This window comes from Palaemon carinicauda, chromosome 12 (assembly GCF_036898095.1).
Source record: "Palaemon carinicauda isolate YSFRI2023 chromosome 12, ASM3689809v2, whole genome shotgun sequence".
In the NCBI taxonomy this organism is placed as follows: domain Eukaryota; kingdom Metazoa; phylum Arthropoda; class Malacostraca; order Decapoda; family Palaemonidae; genus Palaemon; species Palaemon carinicauda.
In genome coordinates, this window is record NC_090736.1 from 152,164,788 (window position 1) to 152,183,832 (window position 19,045).

Sequence of the window (19,045 nt, forward strand, 5' to 3'; positions counted from 1 at the left end):
AGTAAGAATTTAGCCAGGAATTATTTAAATGAAGGTAGCTATGGGATCAATGCTTGTACTACAGTACAGGGAAAGATGGTATAAGTTGAAATTCAGTAAGAATTTAGCCAGGAATTATTTAAATGAAGGTAGCTATGGGATCAATGCTTGTACTACAGTACAGGGAAAGATGGTATAAGTTGAAATTCAGTAAGAATTTAGCCAGGAATTATTTAAATAAAGATAGCTATGGGATCAATGCTTGTACTACAGTACAGGGAAAGATGGTATAAGTTGAAATTCAGTAAGAATTTAGCCAGGAATTATTTAAATAAAGATAGCTATGGGATCAATGCTTGTACTACAGTACAGGGAAAGATGGTATAAGTTGAAATTCAGTAAGAATTTAGCCAGGAATTATTTAAATAAAGGTAGCTATGGGATCAATGCTTGTACTACAGTACAGGGAAAGATGGTATAAGTTGAAATTCAGTAAGAATTTAGCCAGGAGTTATTTAAATAAAGGTAGCTATGGGATCAATGCTTGTACTACAGTACAGGGAAAGATGGTATAAGTTGAAATTCAGTAAGAATTTAGCCAGGAATTATTTAAATAAAGGTAGCTATGGGATCAATGCTTGTACTACAGTACAGGGAAAGATGGTATAAGTTGAAATTCAGTAAGATTTTAGCCAGGAATTATTTAAAAAAAGATAGCTATGGGATCAATGCTTGTACTACAGTACAGGGAAAGATGGTATAAGTTGAAATTCAGTAAGAATTTAGCCAGGAATTATTTAAATAAAGATAGCTATGGGATCAATGCTTGTACTACAGTACAGGGAAAGATGGTATAAGTTGAAATTCAGTAAGAATTTAGCCAGGAATTATTTAAATAAAAGTAGCTATGGGATCAATGCTTGTACTACAGTACAGGGAAAGATGGTATAAGTTGAAATTCAGTAAGAATTTAGCCAGGAATTATTTAAATAAAGATAGCTATGGGATCAATGCTTGTATTACAGTACAGGGAAAGATGGTGTAAGTTGAAATTCAGTAAGAATTTAGCCAGGAATTATTTAAATAAAAGTAGCTATGGGATCAATGCTTTTACTACAGTACAGGGAAAGATGGTATAAGTTGAAATTCAGTAAGATTTTAGCCAGGAATTATTCAAATAAAGATAGCTATGGGATCAATGTTTGTACTATAGTACAGGGAAAGATGGTATAAGTTGAAATTCAGTAGGATTTTAGCCAGGAATTACTTATATAAAGGTAGCTATGGGATCAAGGCTTGTACTACAGTACAGGGAAAAATGGTTTAAGTTGAAATTCAGTAAGAATTCAGCCAGGAATTATTGAAATAAAGGTAGCTATGAGATCAATGTTTGTACTACAGTAAAGGGAAAGATGGTATAAGTTGAAATTCAGTAGGGTTTTAGCCAGGAATTACTTAAAGGTAGCTATGGGATCAATGCTTGTAATACAGTACAGGGAAAAATGGTTTAAGTTGAAATTCAGTAAGAATTTAGCCAGGAATTGTTCAAATAAAGGTAGCTATAGGATCAATGCTTATACTACAGTACAGGGAAAGATGGTATGTTAAAATTCAGTAAGAATTTAGCCATGAATTGTTTAAATAAAGGTAGCTATAGGATCAATGCTTGTACTACAGTACAGGGAAAGATGGTATGTTGAAATTCAGTAAGAATTTAGCCAGGAATTATTTAAATAAAGATAGCTATGGGATCAATGCTTGTACTACAGTACAGGGAGAGATGGTACAAGTTGAAATTCAGTAAGAATTTAGCCAGGAATTATTTAAATAAAGATAGCTATGGGATCAATGCTTGTACTACAGTACAGGGAGAGATGGTACAAGTTGAAATTCAGTAAGAATTTAGCCAGGAATTTTCTGGGTCGATCTGTGGCGCCGGGTGAAAAGAGTCCTTCTTATATATCTTTTCTGATAAAACCTTCCAATTATACCAGAGAAAGAAAAAAGCATGGAATGCTGAGGTTACTACCCTCGCGCGAGCACCTTTTGGGTGTCGTGTATAAAGCAAAGGCGCGTGAAAACCACTATTCACAGGTTGTCTTCCATTTAGTTAATTCCTTCGTCAAAGGGATGGGCCGATACAAAGGTCCTAGCCAATCACCACCGCCACGACGCGAGCGCCATCTGAACAACATCCTTCTTTTTGGAATACAAAGTGTTGAATTGTTTTGTTGTGCTCTCGGTCTTTTTTATCTATCGTGGATTTATTTTGTCATGTCCGAAGCTCCATCTTCACACATTCCAATGTTAAGTACCATAGTTTGTTTTGACAGTATTTTTTTGTACCGGGCTTTTGTTTTATATCCAGTATAGTCTGTTTTATTATTCCCGTCTGGCCTTTCATGGCGGCCATTGTTTGTTCACTTGTTTGGGAATTCATCTTTATCTGCCCGTTTAGTACTCTGTCACTTAGGTTCTTGGTTAAGTCCCTGGCCTTATGCCTTTAGAACCGTTATTATTTTTATTTTTATTTTTTTTTGTGTATTTATGCTCATGGTACTTTTTGCTAGTAAGTCCAGCCTACGAACGAGATAGCGATTTAGCTTTGTTTTTGTTTAGTACCGCCCCTCCGAGGCGTTCGTCACTCGACTGTGCTATTTATTTTAAGTTTTAACAGATGCTATTCTTCGATCGTAGTGTTATATGGATGTACATTTTTATTTTATACGTTTATAATAGTGTTGTGTGATTTTTAGTCCTGTTTTTCTTTCTTAGCTCTGGTGGTTGAGCGGATTTCCCGTTTTCCGTTTTGTGCGTTCAACGGGTTCTCCCTCCCTCACCTCTCCCCCTCGGGGTGGATGATAACTATCGAGTTATTTATTTTTCGTGACTTTTCAATTGTTAGCGTTATTTTGGTCCGTGTTTCGTCCTCTCCCCGTTACGGCTTGAGAGTAGTTTATGAACGTTTTCCACTCCGCCTTGAGTTATACTCCGGCTTGAGGGATTCTCAATGACTTTCGTTCTATTGTTATATTTATATATTGTTTACTGCATGGGACAGGCTTCATATTGTTTAGATACGACCCTCCGGTGGCCCTTACTGCGGTCTCAGGCCACGGCCATATCCACAATAGCCATTGTTATTACAATTGTGTTTTCATTCACAATAATTATTCAGGACCTTTCTTCTCCCTCCGGCCTCACCGGAGTTTGTAAATACGCTTTGCTATGATCTAAGCCTTAGCCTTTAGCTGCGGCTTGGCTTTTATATCTTCACAATTGAATTATTAGCCACAATTGAATTATTCAGGGTATCTCATTATCCTCCGGCGTCACCGGAGGTCACCCATACACTTCACACTTATATTTGCCTTGCCTTTGGCTAAGACGGCATTATTCAGGACATCTCATTACGCTCCGGCTTCACCGGAGGTCGCCCATACACTTAACACTTATATTTGCCTTGCCTTTAGCTAAGGCTGGTGTTTATATTTATTTTAAGGGCATGTCACTGCTTCCCCGACCCTCGCAGGTCGGCAGATTGATTTAAGTTATTTATCCTTATGTCATTAACAGACATTAGGTAAATTACAAATATTCAAACATTTGGATATTACAGTGCCAACAATGGTTTTGGGCGAATAGCGATTTAAACGTTTGCGATTTAGTCTGTTAGTTTGTACTCGCCCCAGGAAGGCTCGATTTAGACTATATCCTTATTTATTGGTTACGTTGTCGTTATTCTTCGTTCTTGGTTATTACAATGACTAAAAATGAAAAAGATAAAGGAAAAAAAATAAAAATAAAATAAAAGCAATCAGTTTTTTACTTTCCTTATATTATTGTGTGATGTTAGCTTTTATTATGTAACCTTGAGAGTGAGAGCATAGGGTGATCGTTTATTAGCTCGAGTAAGGGAGGTGATTTTCCCGTTCTCCGTTTTTATACGTTCACGAGTTATTCAGGCCTCCTCTTATTATCAGAGTTGATGATAGTACGTTTAATGTTATACACGTTTTATTGATGTGGTTACTGTTAATATAGCTAACACTATTAGTAGGAACGTTGGTGTATGAGTCATTAATTGGGTTCGATTTATACCGACACCCTTAGCTCCGCCTTGAGTTATGCTTAGCTCCGCCTTGAGTTATGCTTAGCTCCGCCTTGAGTTATACGCCGTTATAAGGGATACTCATTGGGTGAGAACTAGTCAGATATTTGGAGTGCAACGGTGAAATCCGGCACTCAGACTCCGGCTGAGGCCTTTTGCACACGAACCTTTGTCATGTTTGATCTCAATTACACCTTTCCGGCCCCTTTTTTCATCGAATCTCCGGCTTCGCTGGAGATAACTCAGACATTCATTGAGGTTAATGTTATCGTACCGGTGACGGTCACGACCTCACGGGGACTGGCCTTTGCTACCGGATCTCCCATACAAACAGAGATCAAGCAGACGTCCAGAACCGGAGTTAACAATGTGATACCGATGAGGATTTCACAGTTTCATTATTACGGTCCCTTTTTCATCGAATCTCCGGCTTCACTGGAGATAACACAGACATTCAGTTTTAGAGAATGTTATCGTACCGCTGAGGATCACGTTTTCACGATGCCGGACCTTTGTCACTGGTTCTCTGGTACAAACAGATCAATCAGACGATCAGAATCAGGGTATGAACCCTTTTTCATGAATAATCACAATATCGTCATTACGATCCTTTTCATCGAATCTCCGGCTTAACCGGATATCGTACAGGCGATCAGCATTGAGGTTAATATTAGATTTCCTCTGGTTCACGTTGTCACTATGACGGACCTTTGTTTGTACCGGGGATGGTTACCGGAGCTCCGGTACAGTCGGAGATCACTCAGACCACGAGTGGCCAATCTTTTGTTTTACCTATAAAGGGAAGGATTTAAAAAAAAATTATTTATGAACGTAACTATGCCTATATTTATGCATGTATCTAATTCTAACTATGTATAAATATGGATAAATATCCATACAACATCGTGTTCAAATAGAATTAAATTAATTATGCCTATATTTATGCATATTCAATCCTAACTATGCCTAAATATGGCTAAATATCCATACAACATAGTGTTCAAATAGAAATACATTAATTATGCCTATATTTATGCATAGTCAATTCTAACTATGTCTAGATATGGATAAATATCCATACAACATAGTGTTCATATAGAAATAAATTTCCACCCAGTGGCGAATGCGCCAACAGTGTCACATTTCATGAATACAAGTGTCGCACTATACCCCAGAAGATAATACATTAAATGACTTGTCTTTAAAATTGCTTTTTAAGAGTTATACAGCTGATCCCAGCCTGTGAATAGGATCGCTAACCAAAGTTCAAGGAACATCCAGACTTATGTCCCCTTTGTGTTACAGAAGGTTCGCCTGCATGGTTCCCATCAGGATGATGATGATTCCCTCTGGCCTGCAAGAAAGGCTCTCCGCCCTTGGGTATCGAGGTTGGGAAGGAATGCTCCATCTAGAGGTCCCTATCTCCTCGGAGTGTCCTCTCTAAGATTGGACAACGACCCCATGGACGGGCAGGTAGGTGGGGATGAGTTTTGAGCCTTCAGCTTTGCAATTACCTACGTCACCGACCTAGGACCATTAAAGGATCCTGATGTTCATGTTACCCTGCATAAACTGTGACGGCTAAAAGCAACACATTCTAGGGAAAACCAAGGGGCTATGACGCAGCTCTAAGGTATGGTGGTGAGTCAGTGCCGTTCAGGAACTCGGATATAGGTGGTACCATAAATCTGGAGGGCATAGACGTCCTCCCTCTGGGGGACCTAGATTTTACTCCCAGGTACTAGAATTCCCATTCAACGGATTCGTTCGATTGAAAGAGATTGCCTTGGTTAGCTTAGACAAGGTACCGAAGGTAACGGTATTATTTCCTAAAGGGCAGGCCCGATCTGTCTGGACCAGGATGTTGTCAGCCTGGGGGGTACGATAATTTCAGGCTCTGCCCTTCCAGTTCGACCTACACGTTTGTTGGTCTGATCGGGTCAGTTGTGGGAAGTACGTTCTGTCTGAGACCTCTATCAGACAGGAATCGATAGTCGGTTTCCCACTCGTCATCACAGCCTTCCTCTGGTTCGACGCTTTTGTATCTGACTCCCCATCATCAGGTGGTCTACCTCACTGATTCCCCAGGTACACAGCCCAACTCCGTTGGGATGTTTTGCCTGCATACAGCCCTAGATACGAACCCTCAGGCTCCTTTCATGGACACCAGGGAGGAAGCTACAGGAGTAGAAGACAGTCCCGTCATCAAGGCGGACCTAGGAAAAAGGGGGCTCGGAGAAGGGAAGGACCTAGATTCACTCCCTCACAACGCGGTGGTCCCGGTAGAGGGAAGACTTTACCACTTTCGTGACCATTGGACTCGGTCTGTGGGATCATAGCATAGTCTCTAACGGTTTGAGATGAAAATGGCCTCAAGGTCCTCCTCCTCCGCCAGTGACCTTCTCCCAGAAATCCACTCCCGTCCTGAAAGAGTACACCACAGGGTTACTCAAGAAAAAGCAATCAAACGACTATCTCTCAGGTACGGACCTTACTTCCCCGTGGGACCGTCACCACCTCTGTCGATCTTACCGACCGCTATTAGCTTGCGCCTATAGCTCGAAACTTCTCTTCTTATCTGGGTTTCCACCTAAGCAGGAAAGCCTTTGTGTTCAAGACATGCCCTTCGGCCTCAACATTGATCCCAGGATATTCACGAAACTGGGAGAGGCAGTGTTAGAACAACTCAGGAACCAAGAGATACAGATCATTGCTTATCTGGCCGGTTGGCTCATTTGGGCCCGGCCGGCCATAGAAGGCAACAGAGCTACGAAGGAATTACTTCGATTGCTCGACAACCTGTGATTTCGGGTCAATCTCCATAAGTCTCGCCTGCGACCATCAGGTCACTTAGAATGGTTAGCCATTCAGTGGGACCTTTCGAGGCACATGTTGTCTCTCCCTTCCAAAAGTAAGAGGAATAGGTTCCAAGATCAAGAATTTCTCAAGCACAAACAGGTGTCCAAAGAGCCTAGAAAGTATCCTCGGCCTTTTCCAATTCACTTCAGTAACAGGTCTCCTAATAAAAGCCAAACTCAAGACATCAATCGATTTTGGAGAAAGAGAGCTACAGTACCTATAAGAAGACAAGGTCTCGAAGATCCCCTCTGTCTGGAAAAGGAGACTACGCCCATGGTCCGAACCGAAGAACCTCTCCAAAGCGGTTCCTCTACAATTCCCACCTCCACAAGTGACATTCCATTCAGCCGTGTCTCTAAGTGGATGGGGGGATTCCTCCGAACATCAGATGTTTCAGGTTCTTGGTCACTAGCCATGAAACAGTCCCATATCAATGTTCTCGAAGCCATGGCAGTGTTCTTGACCCTGAAGAGAGAGACTCCTCCAAGGTCGACCCACATCAGAGTAGTGTCAGACAGCACAGACGAGGTACACTACGGAAACAGGGTAGGATCCAAGTCACCCAACCTGAATCAGATCCTGGTCACTTTCTTCGCCTGGGCAACAGAAAAGAACTGGTTCCTGTCAGCACCTCACCTAGCGGGAGGCCAGGATGTGAGAACGGGCTCACTATCCAGGACGAGTCCCCTGGAGTCAGAATTTCATTCCGGTGGATACTCAGGCTCGTTCCAGGCATCCAGGTAGATCTATTCACATCTCAGATCAATCACAAACTTCCTTGTTATGTGACCCCAATCCTGGACCCTCGGGCTCATGCCATGGACGCATTACCCCGGGATTGGAACCATTAGAGGAAGATTTCCCTATCTCTCCCAGTGAATCTTCTAAAAACTTTTACACCGACTGCGCTCCTTCCGGGGCGCAGTGGCGTTAGTACCACCTCACTGCCCAAGAACAGTTGGTTTCCTCTCCTCCTCGAGTGGAAACTCCGTCCCATCCGGATCCCGTTCCTCAAACTGACCCGAGTATTCCAAACTCACTGTGTCAGATTACTCAAGGATGGCCAAATCCCTAACTTTGTGGACTACAGGAAGTTGGCAGCTCGTAGAGACGCGAACATGGAACCGGAAAACGATTTCTTCATCGAATCAGACAAAAGGGACTCGACAATTCGCCAATATGATTCGGCCGTTAACCCCCAAAATAGGTGGTCCCCTTGGAAAGTTATTCCTCTTCTCCAAGATACTTCTCTATGTCCTGTCACCACTCTCAGGCCCCTTTTTAGCCACGACTGCTACCCGATCGTCTGGCCCCTTGTTTATCAGAGAACAAGGAAGTACCATTCCCATACGGGGTATTAGGCTATAGATCCTATACTTCATTTAACAAGGATCCTATACTTCATTTAACAAGCCAATCCCAGATCATTTCCCCCAGAAGATGGACTTTGATGACCTTATAAAGTTCACGGGTTGGGAATCTCCTATGGTCTTCAAACGCCACTATCTAATGAACTTACAGGCTCTTAAATACCCAACAGTTGCAGCTGGGAGCCTTATCTCTCCCCAGTGATCTTTTGTTCTTCCTTTCATCCATCTCTTTTCTTCTCCCTCCTACCCGCCACTCGCACCATGACGCCGCTTCCTTGGTGGTTCGTTAGCCCTAAGTTTATTACATATTAGGTTATGTTTGTAACTATTATTGATTACCGTTGTTATAGGGTTGGGATATTCTTAGCCATGTCAGTTTTGTAGCATGTTTCCTCTGATACCCGGAGGCTTCCCTGTTATCATGTTTGTTTACCTTAATTATTTATGATTTTCTTTACATGGTGTTGTTTCTCTCCCCTCATTAAATTAGTTGTTATTGTTGGGCTTGGAAGGCATTCTCTGGTACATTTTCACCCGGCGCCACAGATCGACCCAGAAAAGGGATTTTGACGAAGGAAAAATCTATTTCTGGGGAGAGACCTGTGGCGCCCGGTGAAACCCTTCCCCTTTATTTTACACGATCCCACCCTTTCCTTTCCAAGCCGTCGTGACCATTACAGAAGGATGTTGTTCAGATGGCGCTCGCGTCGTTGCGGTGGTGATTGGCTAGGACCTTTGTATCGGCCCATCCCTTTGACGAAGGAATTAACTAAATGGAAGACAACCTGTGAATAGTGGTTTTCACGCGCCTTTGCTTTATACACGACACCCAAAAGGTGCTCGCGCGAGGGTAGTAACCTCAGCATTCCATGCTTTTTTCTTTCTCTGGTATAATTGGAAGGTTTTTATCAGAAAAGATATATAAGAAGGACTCTTTTCACCGGGCGCCACAGGTCTCTCCCCAGAAATAGATTTTTCCTTCGTCAAAATCCCTTATTTAAATAAAGATAGCTATAGGATCAATGCTTGTACTACAGTACAGGGAAAGATGGTATAAGTTGGAATTCAGTAAGAATTCAGCCAGGAATTATTTAAATAAAGATAGCTATAGGATCAATGCTTGTACTACAGTACAGGGAAAGATGGTACAAGTTGAAATTCAGCAAGAATTTAGCCAGGAATTATTTAAATAAAGATAGCTATAGGATCAATGCTTATACTACAGTACAGGGAAAGATGGTACAAGTTGAAATTCAGTAAGAATTTAGCCAGGAATTATTTAAATAAAGATAGCTATAGGATCAATGCTTATACTACAGTACAGGGAAAGATGGTACAAGTTGAAATTCAGTAAGAATTTATCCAGGAATTATTTAAATAAAGATAGCTATAGGATCAATGCACAGTACAGGGAAAGATGGTATAAGTTGAAATTCAGTAAGAATTTAGCCAGGAATTATTTAAATAAAGATAGCTATAGGATCAATGCTTATACTACAGTACAGGGAAAGATGGTACAAGTTGAAATTCAGTAAGAATTTAGCCAGGAATTATTTAAATAAAGATAGCTATAGGATCAATGCTTGTACTACAGTACAGGGAAAGATGGTACAAGTTGAAATTCAGTAAGAATTTAGCCAGGAATTATTTAAATAAAGATAGCTATAGGATCAATGCTTGTACTACAGTACAGGGAAAGATGGTACAAGTTGAAATTCAGCAAGAATTTAGCCAGGAATTATTTAAATAAAGGTAGCTATGGTCAATGTTTGTACTATAGTACAGGGAAAGATGGTATAAGTTGAAATTCAGTAAGAATTTAGCCAGGAATTAAATTATTCAAATAAAGGTAGCTATGGGATCAATGCTTGTACTACAGTACAGGGAAAGATGGTACAAGTTGAAATTCAGCAAGAATTTAGCCAGGAAATATTTAAATAAAGGTAGCTATGGTCAATGTTTGTACTATAGTACAGGGAAAGATGGTATAAGTTGAAATTCAGTAAGAATTTAGCCAGGAATTAAATTATTCAAATAAAGGTAGCTATGGGATCAATGCTTTTACTACAGTACAGGGAAAGATGGTACAAGTTGAAATTCAGCAAGAATTTAGCCAGGAATTATTTAAATAAAGGTAGCTATGGTCAATGTTTGTACTATAGTACAGGGAAAGATGGTATAAGTTTAAATTCAGTAAGAATTTAGCCAGGAATTAAATTATTCAAATAAAGGTAGCTATGGGATCAATGCTTGTACTACAGTACAGGGAAAGATGGTACAAGTTGATATTCAGCAAGAATTTAGCCAGGAATTATTTAAATATGTTATTTTTATTAATAAAATAAATTTTTGAATATACTTACCCGATAATCATGTAGCTGTCAACTCCGTTGCCCGACAGAATTCTATGGAGGGATACGCCAGCTATCACAATACTAGAAGGGGGTGTACTTACCAGCGCCACCTGTGGCCAGGTACTCAATCATTTGTTGTAGACACCTCCTCAATTATTCCTCGGTCCACTGGTTCTCTCTGGGGAGGAAAGGGAGGGTCGATTAAATCATGATTATCGGGTAAGTATATTCAAAAATTTATTTTATTAATAAAAATAACATTTTTCAATATTAAACTTACCCGATAATCATGTAGCTGATTCACACCCAGGGAGGTGGGTGAAAACCAGTGTACAAGATTAAAGGATAGCTAAGTATCCCATATTTCATATAACAGTTATCTCAAATAACAATGAAATAATAAGTACCTGGTAAGGAAGTCGAATAGAACCGTTACTCTGCCTCTTTATTTAAAGTTCGTCTTCCTTACTGAGCGCAGCGTTCCTCTTGGAGGCTGAATCAACCCAAAGGTGCCAAAGTACACGGGGTTGCAACCCCTACTAAAGGACCTCTACCAAACCTTTAACCCAGGCGTTTCTCAAGAATGAATAGACCACCCGCCAAATCCAAGGATGCGGAAGGCTTCTTAGCCTACCGTAACAACCATAAAAAACAACAATAAAAGTATTCAAGAGAAAGGTTAAAAAAAAGGTTATGGGATTAAGGGAATGTAGTGGCTGAGCCCTCACCTACTACTGCACTCGCTGCTACGAATGGTCCCAGGGTGTAGCAGTTCTCGTAAAGAGACTGGACATCTTTCAGATAAAATGATGCAAACACTGACTTGCTCCTCCAATAGGTTGCATCCATTATGCTCTGCAGAGAACGGTTTTTATTAAAGGCCAACGAAGTAGCTACAGCTCTTACTTCGTGGGTCCTTACCTTCAGCAATGCAAGGTCTTCCTCCTTTAGGTGAGAATGTGCTTCTCTGATCAGAAGCCTTATATAGTACGAAAGCCCATTCTTGGACATGGGTCTCGAGGGTTTCTTGAAGGCACACCATAAAGCTTCTGACTGTCCTCGAATAGGTTTAGACCTCTTCAGATAATATTTGAGAGCTCTGACAGGGCAAAGAACTCTCTCTAGTTCGTTACCTACCATGTTGGAGAGGCTAGGTATTTCGAACGATCTAGGCCAAGGACGTGAAGGAAGTTCGTTCTTTGCTAGGAATCCAAGCTGAAAAGAACATGTTGCAGATTCGGTTGTAAAACCAATGTTCTTGCTGAAGGCATGAACCTCACTGACTCTCTTAGCTGTTGCAAGGCAAACGAGAAAAGCAGTCTTGAGGGTAAGATCCTTGAAGGAAGCTGACTGGAGAGGTTCGAACCTAGATGTCATAAGGAACCTTAAGACTACGTCTAGATTCCAGCCTGGAGTGGAAAGACGACGTTCTTTAGACGTCTCAAAAGACTTGAGAATGTCTTGAAGGTCCTTGTTGGAAGACAGGTCCAAACCTCTGTGACGGAGAACTGAGGCCAACATGCTCCTATATCCTTTAATCGTAGGTGTAGAAAGGGATCTCTCATTCCTAAGATGTAGAAGGAAGTCAGCTATTTGGATCACAGAGGTATTGGTAGAGGATATTGAATTGGCTCTACACCAGCTTCGGAAGACCTCCCATTTAGACTGGTAGACTCTACGAGTGGAAACTCTTCTAGCTCTGGCAATCGCACTGGCTGCCTCCTTCGAAAAGCCTCTAGCTCTAGCGAATCTTTCGACAGTCTGAAGGCAGTCAGCCGAAGAGCGTGGAGGTTTGGGTGCAACCTGTCTACGTGTGGTTGACGTAGAAGGTCCACTCTTAGAGGTAGAGTCCTGGGGAAGTCGACTAGCCATTGCAGTACCTCTGTGTACCATTCTCTTGCAGGCCAAAGGGGAGCAACCAGCGTCAGCCGTGTCCCTTCGTGCGAGACGAATTTCTGCAGAACTTTGTTTATTATCTTGAACGGAGGGAATGCGTACAGGTCGAGATGGGACCAGTTCAGAAGAAAAGCATCCACATGAACCGCTGCAGGGTCTGGAACAGGGGAACAATAAAGCGGAAGTCTCTTGGTTATGGAGGTGGCAAACAGATCTATGGTAGGTTGACCCCACAAGGTCCAAAGTCTGTTGCACACACTCTTGTGGAGGGTCCATTCCGTGGGAATGACCTGATTCCTTCTGCTGAGGCGATCCGCTGAAACATTCATATCGCCCTGGATGAACCTCGTGACCAGAGTGAGGTTTAGACCTCTTGACCAAATGAGGAGGTCCCTTGCGATCTCGTAAAGGCTCCTCGAATGGGTCCCTCCTTGCTTGGAGATGTAAGCCAAGGCTGTGGTGTTGTCTGAATTCACCTCCACCACTTTGCCTAGCAGGAGGGACTTGAAGTTCAACAGGGCTAAATGAACTGCTAACAGTTCCTTGCAGCTGATGTGGAGTAATCCTTGTTCCTTGTTCCATACTCCTGAGCATTCCCGTCCGTCCAAGGTCGCACCCCAGCCCGAGTCCGATGCATCTGAGAAGAGATGAAGATTGGGGGTCTGGATGGCCAATGATAGACCCTCCTTGAGAAGGAGATTGTGCTTCCACCACAGGAGAGTGGTCTTCATCTCTTGGTTGATAGGGATAGAGACTGCTTCTAGAGTCGACCCCTTGTCCCAATGAGCAGCAAGATGGAATTGAAGAGGGCGGAGGTGGAGTCTTCCTAGCTCGACAAACAGGGCCAGTGATGAGAGGGTCCCTGTGAGACTCATCCACTGTCTCACTGAGCAATTGCTCCTCTTCAGCATGCTCATGATGCACTCTAGGGCTTGGTTTATCCTGGGGGCCGATGGAAAAGCCCGAAAATCCTGACTCTGAATCTCCATTCCCAGGTACACAATGGATTGGGAGGGAATGAGTTGAGATTTCTCTATATTGACTAATAGACCTAGGTCTCTGATTAAGTCTAAAGTCCAATTGAGGTTCTCCAGACAACGACGACTCGTGGAGGCTCTCAACAGCCAGTCGTCTAGGTAGAGGGAGGCTCTGATGTTCGATAAGTGTAGGAATTTCGCTACATTCCTCATCAGATGAGTAAAGACCATAGGAGCTGTGCTTAGGCCAAAACACAGGGCTTGGAACTGATAGACAACCTTTCCGAAAACGAATCTCAGGAAAGGTTGGGAGTCTGGATGAATGGGAACGTGAAAGTATGCATCTTTCAAGTCCAACGAGACCATCCAGTCCTCCTGTCTGACCGCTGCTAAGACCGACTTGGACGTCTCCATCGTGAACGTCTGCTTGGTGACATACTCGTTGAGAGAGCTGACGTCCAGCACCGGTCTCCAACCTCCTGTCTTCTTGGCCACAAGAAAGAGACGGTTGTAGAAGCCCGGGGATTGATGGTCCCGGACTATAACCACTGCCTTCTTCTGCACAAGTAGCGACACCTCCTGTCGCAATGCTAGCCTCTTGTCCTCTTCTTTGTAGTTGGGAGAGAGGTTGATGGGCGATGTGGTCAGAGGTGGTTTGAGGCAGAATGGAATCCTGTAACCGTACCTCAGCCAACTGACAGACTGTGCGTCTGCACCTCTCTTCTCCCAGGCTCGCCAGAAGATCTTGAGTCTGGCTCCTACTGTTGTCTGGAGAAACTGAGAGTCAGTTCTTTCCCTTAGATGTCCTGGATCCTTTCCTAGACTTGCTCCTGTGAGAGTCTGGGCGGGAGCTTCCTCGGCTGGGGGCTCTACCACGAAAGGGCGGTATGAACCTCGTAGCCGGGGTATCAGCCACTGGGGAGCGATAAGTCTTGGGGACTGAGGTGGCAACCTTAGACTTACGAGCCGATGAGGCTACAAGATCGTGCGTGTCCTTTTGTATCAGGGCAGCAGACAAGTCCTTAACTAGCTCCTCGGGAAAGAGGAACTTTGAGAGAGGAGCAAAAAGGAGTTGTGACCGTTGGCAAGGTGTAATGCTGGCGGAAAGGAAGGTACACAGTTGTTCCCTTTTCTTCAACACCCCTGATACAAATAACGACGCTAGCTCACCCGATCCATCTCTGATGGCCTTATCCATGCAGGACATTATTAGCATGGCAGAATCTTTGTCCGCAGGAGAGGTTTTCTTGCTGAGGGCCCCCAGGCACCAGTCGAGAAAGTTGAACATTTCAAATGCTCTGAACAACCCTTTCAGTAAATGATCCAGGTCTGAGAAGGTCCAACAAACCTTCGAGCGTCTCATAGCAGTTCTCCGAGGCGAGTCCACCAGACTTGAGAAGTCAGCCTGGGCAGAGGCAGGTACTCCTAAGCCTGGTGCTTCCCCTGTGGCATACCAAACGCAACCTTTCGAAGCGAGCTTCGTTGGAGGGAACATGAAGGAAGTCTTGCCAAGGTGTTGTTTAGACTGCAGCCACTCCCCTAAGATCCTTAAAGCCCTCTTGGAGGATCTAGCTAGGACAAGCTTAGTATAGTTGGACTTAGCTTGTTGTACGCCCAGCGAAAACTCAGATGGTGGAGAGCGGGGAATAGCAGAGACGAAGTGGTCTGGGTAAATCTCCCTGAGTAGAGCCAAGACCTTACGAAAATCAATCGACAGTGGAGAAAGCTTAGATTCGTCCACGTCTGATGAGGGATCAAGGTGTGCCTCCTCATCATCCGACACCTCATCAGCAGAGGGTAGCGAAGCGATCGGACCAGAATGCTGAACCGCAGAGTCAGAACGGGTAGGAACAATAACAGTGGTTTCCTCTTCCAGTGACTGTTGAGGGAAAACCTGAGGCTCAGACTGCAAAGGCTGAACAACAGACGAAGCAGAAGGCAGGCGCATGGGTGAAGGAGGTTGACTCCTAGCAAGAGAGGTTGAACCCAAGGATTGCACAAGCTGAGCGGAGGACGGAGGCGGAGTAGTCCGTTCCTGTTCCTGTGAGATGAGCGGAGCAAGATGAGGTTGAGGCTGCGCAGAACAAGGTAAAGTTCTCGCAAGCTGAGGCTCCTGAGGCGCAAGTCCAGGGTGTAGAGGAGCTTGCCTTGAGGAGGGTTGAGCTCGCTGCAGCGATGGCTGAGCAGACAGACTCACGGAGGGGAGAGGTTGTTGTACCCCAACCGAGAGTTGCACCACTGGTGGAGCAGCAAGGGGAGGCGGAGGAAGAGTGGAATAACTCTCCTGATCCCAAAACAAGGGTTGCCTTAAAGAAGGCTGAGGCTGAACACCACTGGGAACAGCGAACTCCGAAAGTGGCTCAACATCGTACGCCTGGCAGATGGTGCTGCGACCAGGCGGAGCAAGTGCAGGCGGGGCGAGCACAGGCGGAGCGAGAACAGGCGGAGGGAGTGTAGGCGGAGGAGGAGGTGCAACACTCTCAGCCCGACACTCACGCATCAAGTCCGAAAGCTGAGCTTGCATGGACTGAAGCAGGGTCCACTTGGGATCGGCAGAAACGATAACAGACTGAGGCAAAGTCTTAACAGTCGGGCTCTGTTTTGGCAGAACCTTACTCCTCTTGGGCGGAGTACAGTCGACAGATGACTGAGGCGAGTCAGAGCTGAGCCAATGACTGCAACCTGGCTGAGCACTCGCGGACTGGACTCTACGTTTAAGCGGTCTCGAGACCTGAGACCAACGTTTCTTCCCTGCTAGTTGATCAGCGGACGAGAATAAGACGGGCTCAATCGTCTGCAGGTGGGAGTGACGGTCTAAGGAAGACACGCCCGCAACCACCGAGGATAGTTCTGTGCGCCTAACAAGGCCTGTCGAACCCTTAAGCCCTTCGACATTGCTTCTCCCCTGGGCATGGGAGCTTGCAAGAGGTCCCGGACTGGGAGGACGACTGGCTCGCACAGAAAAATCCTCACGCACCACACTGGCACCACTAGCACTTGGCACTGCACCGACACTAGCACTCGTCACAGCACTGGCACTAATTCCACCCACTGCACTCTTGACCTTCAGTTCTTTAACTTCGGCCATCAGAGACTTATGGTCACTTACCACTGATTCTACTTTATCGCCTAAAGCCTGAATAGCACGCAAAACAACTGACATATCAGGCGGAGGGCACACAGTAGGTTCGGGGGTAGCCACTACAGGGGTAGGAAAAGGTAGGGGATCATGAGGTGAGGAAAACATAGAAGAGTGAGAAGAACTTCTCCTAACTCTACCTCTCTCTAACTTAGATGAATATTTTAAAAGACAGACAAATTCCAATTCCGAAAGTCCGGCGCATTCCTCACATCGATTTTCTAATAGACAGGGCCTGTCCCTACAGTCAGAACAAGCGGTGTGAGGATCTACCGAGGCCTTCGGAATACGCCTATTGCAAGACCTACATCGTCTATGGGAGGGGGCTTGCGAAACGTCAGACATCTTGTATTCAAAGAGTTAGCCAAAGGGTGATCCAAAAACAAGCAAAATTCGTTAACCGTTATATCAGTATTATATAAAAGCTATCTAGCTAATATAAGAAGGATTCCAGTAAAGCGACAGCCGTTAATCTGAGAGAATACTTCACCAAATATCCGTGAATAAACTCGAAGACCATAAGCGTATCCCAGAACGTCTAGCCGGAAGCACGACAGAGGAATAATTGAGGAGGTGTCTACAACAAATGATTGAGTACCTGGCCACAGGTGGCGCTGGTAAGTACACCCCCTTCTAGTATTGTGATAGCTGGCGTATCCCTCCATAGAATTCTGTCGGGCAACGGAGTTGACAGCTACATGATTATCGGGTAAGTTTAATATTGAAAAAAAGGTAGCTATGGGATCAATGCTTGTACTACAGTACAGGGAAAGATTGTATGTTAAAATTCAGTAAGAATTTAGCCAGGAATTATTGATATAAAGGTAGCTATGGGATTAATGCTTGTACTACAGTACAGGGAAAGATGGTATAAGTTGAAATTCAGTAAGATTTTAGCCAGGAATTAAATTATTCAAATAAAGGTAGCTATGGGATCAATACTTGTACTACAGTACAGGGAAAGATGGTACAAGTTGAAATTCAGCAAGAATTTAGCCAGGAATTATTTAAATAAAGGTAGCTATGGTCAATGTTTGTACTATAGTACAGGGAAAGATGGTATAAGTTGAAATTCAGTAAGAATTTAGCCAGGAATTAAATTCAAATAAAGGTAGCTATGGGATCAATGCTTGTACTACAGTACAGGGAAAGATGGTACAAGTTGAAATTCAGCAAGAATTTAGCCAGGAATTATTTAAATAAAGGTAGCTATGGGATCAATGCTTGTACTACAGTACAGGGAAAGATGGTATGTTAAAATTCAGTAAGAATTTAGCCAGGAATTATTGATATAAAGGTAGCTATGGGATTAATGCTTGTACTACAGTACAGGGAAAAATGGTATGTTAATATTCAGTAAGAATTTAGCCAGGAATTATTTAAATAAAGATAGCTATGGGATCAATGCTTGTACTACAGTACAGGGAAAGATGGTATGTTAAAATTCAGTAAGAATTTAGCCAGGAATTATTGATATAAAGGTAGCTATGGGATTAATGCTTGTACTACAGTACAGGGAAAGATGGTACAAGTTGAAATTCAGCAAGAATTTAGCCAGGAATTATTTAAATAAAGGTAGCTATGGTCAATGTTTGTACTATAGTACAGGGAAAGATGGTATAAGTTGAAATTCAGTAAGAATTTAGCCAGGAATTAAATTATTCAAATAAAGGTAGCTATGGGATCAATGCTTGTACTACAGTACAGGGAAAGATGGTACAAGTTGAAATTCAGCAAGAATTTAGCCAGGAATTATTTAAATAAAGGTAGCTATGGTCAATGTTTGTACTATAGTACAGGGAAAGATGGTATAAGTTGAAATTCAGTAAGAATTTAGCCAGGAATTAAATTATTCAAATAAAGGTAGCTATGGGATCAATGCTTGTACTACAGTACAGGGAAAGATGGTATGTTAAAATTCAGTAAGAATTTAGCCAGGAATTATTGATATAAAGGTAGCTATGGGATTAATGCTTGTACTACAGTACAGGGAAAGATGGTATAAGTTGAAATTCAGTAAGATTTTAGCCAGGAATTAAATTATTCAAATAAAGGTAGCTATGGGATCAATGCTTGTACTAAAGTACAGGGAAAGATGGTATGTTAAAATTCAGTAAGAATTTAGCCAGGAATTATTGATATAAAGGTAGCTATGGGATTAATGCTTGTACTACAGTACAGGGAAAGATGGTATGTTAAAATTCAGCAAGAATTTAGCTAGGAATTATTTAAATAAAGGTAGCTATGGTCAATGTTTGTACTATAGTACAGGGAAAGATGGTATAAGTTGAAATTCAGTAAGAATTTAGCCAGGAATTATTTAAATAAAGATAGCTATGGGATCAATGCTTGTACTACAG